Raw genomic sequence first — 2,224 nt, forward strand, 5'->3', positions numbered from 1 at the left:
CGCACTACGCCAAAAAGTGCTTTTGGCAGCACCAAAAAGAAAGCGCTTTTTAAAAAAAGCGCTGTAATAGCTTGAAAAAAAATTCGCCTATGTAAAGAAAGCGCTTTTAAGGTAAAAGCGCTCTTATAGGTCTCCACTTATGAAAGCGCTTTTAAGGTAAAAGCGCTCTTATAGGTCTCAGTCTCACATCTATGAGTTTCACACTTATGAAAGCGCTTTTAAGGTAAAAGCGCTCTTATAGGTCTCAAGGTAAAAGCGCTCTTATAGGTCTCAGTCTCACATCTATGAAAGCGCTTTCATGGTAAAAGCGCTCTCATAGGTCATTTATAAAAATTATAATAAATCTAATATTACAAAATCCCTGACTTTCAGAAATCCCTCTTTCACTCTCTCTCGTTCGAAGCTCTCGCTGCCCTGGAAAAAATTCCACAGAGTACCTGGAAATCTCAACGATAAACACTGCAAATTTGAAAGAGACTACATTCGAAAGAGAAGGATTCAATACCTGGAAATCTCATTGCGTTTTAAGGTTAGGTTTTCGTGTCTTTCTGTTTTGCCCTAGAAGTCAAAGAATAGGTGGTCGATTTTGGTTTGAATGGACTTGCATTGCTACATTATGGGTTATTTATTTGTCAGTATCGATTATTAGAGTTTGTGACTATGTTTGCTTAATATTCTGTAACTTACCGAAAGTTTCATCTTGTTCTGATATAAATGATATTCTGTAACTTGCATCGCCATTGACTTATAAATAATGTTGGGAGTTCTAATAGAATCAGTGCCTTTTCAACATTTGTTTAAATTTGCTGAGAAAGTAGGAAGGAATGAACTGATATGTTTGCACCATTGTATCCTCATATTCTAACTATTACTGAAATTTCAGAAAGTGATTTTGATGTTAAATGTTGGATACTCAAATGGAATAACTTTGTCTGCTACAGTGATATATGTGATATGGTTTCAAGAACTTAGAGCAATGTCTCATATTTTGGCAATCCTATTACATGTTGGTTTGAATGAACAGTTAAACTTCAAAATGTACATTCATATTTTGGCATAACTTTGTCTGCTACAGTCATATTTTGGCAATCCTATTTAATGTTGTAAAATGATGTTTTAATATTATGTGAATTTTTAAGATGGTCACTGTAGTGTAAAATGAACCCTGATGGACTATATGTACATTTTTCATGTGCTTGTCTGCAGGTTGTTGAGTATCGTGGTGAGCAAATAGGAGGTCTTGAGGATCTGAGGGAACCATATATGTTGTTTTCTTCCTTTATAGATAAATTCTTGCTTAGCTTTTATTACATGGTTTGCGTCTAATTGAAAACTTCACGTCTTTGCCCATTTCAGGTTCTTACAAAATCGGTACTGCGTCTGAATCTGTTAATGCAGCTTACATATTTTCTAGAAAAGATCTTTCTCGGTATGTCTTTCAGCTTAGATATTATACAAACCCAAAGCATGTGTTTAATCATTTAGTATCTAGAATGAATCATTATGTTCAATTATTCATGTTAAGCTAATGAATCAAGTTACCAAAATATGTTAGTTATGTATGTTGCTTTATTATTTGACCTTGATATGCAGGCCTGCTATACAGATTCCCTGCGCAAGCAAAGCTGTTGTAGCTGTCCGGTTCTGTCCTATATTTTTTAATCTCAAAGCGACAAACTCAGGTACTTGTGCACTTAGTATAGTTCTGTTTACAACCAGTAACTATGTACAACCAGTTATATGTGGTACTGTTCCAATTAAACTGCCTGTGTGGGATGTATTCCGTCTTAAATCTATATGACCTCTTACTAGTAAAGATCATGAGTGGTGGCCTAGAGGTTCAAAGTGATTGGTCTGAGCTAATTAGACAGTTTTATATTATTTAGCTCTAGTTATGCATTAGGAAGCAGTTATGATATTTGGAACTGTGTTTTGGTCGCAACAAGCTCTTGAGTTCTTGGAAAGGAGACAGACAAAAGACTCAAAATAGTGGGACTTAGACGAGTTTCACCCAATAAAAGAGTGTTAGAGTTGGTATTGTTAGCACTCCTTTTATTAATATTAGTCCACGTAGTTTAACTATTGATATACCGGTTCGTCCATTGACACACTAACCTTATATCCCCATCGAGTTGATAATTTAATAAAATTGATAATGTGAATTGAATTTCTTGGTTCTTGAATTTCTTGGTTCTTACTTGTGAATTGAATTTCTTGAATGATC

The 2,224-nt window shown here is 34.8% G+C and overlaps 1 long non-coding RNA gene across 1 annotated transcript; it reads left to right on the forward strand.

Moving 5' to 3' along the window:
- The first annotated feature begins 485 nt into the window (after positions 1-485).
- On the forward strand, positions 486-1,685 carry LOC127081968 (uncharacterized). The gene is made up of 3 exons (XR_007788141.1): positions 486-529; positions 1,207-1,429; positions 1,594-1,685. It is a non-coding gene; the product is annotated as an uncharacterized LOC127081968 (long non-coding RNA).
- Positions 1,686-2,224: the final 539 nt, after the last annotated feature.

Source organism: Lathyrus oleraceus, chromosome 5 (assembly GCF_024323335.1).
Source record: "Lathyrus oleraceus cultivar Zhongwan6 chromosome 5, CAAS_Psat_ZW6_1.0, whole genome shotgun sequence".
NCBI lineage: Eukaryota > Viridiplantae > Streptophyta > Magnoliopsida > Fabales > Fabaceae > Lathyrus > Lathyrus oleraceus.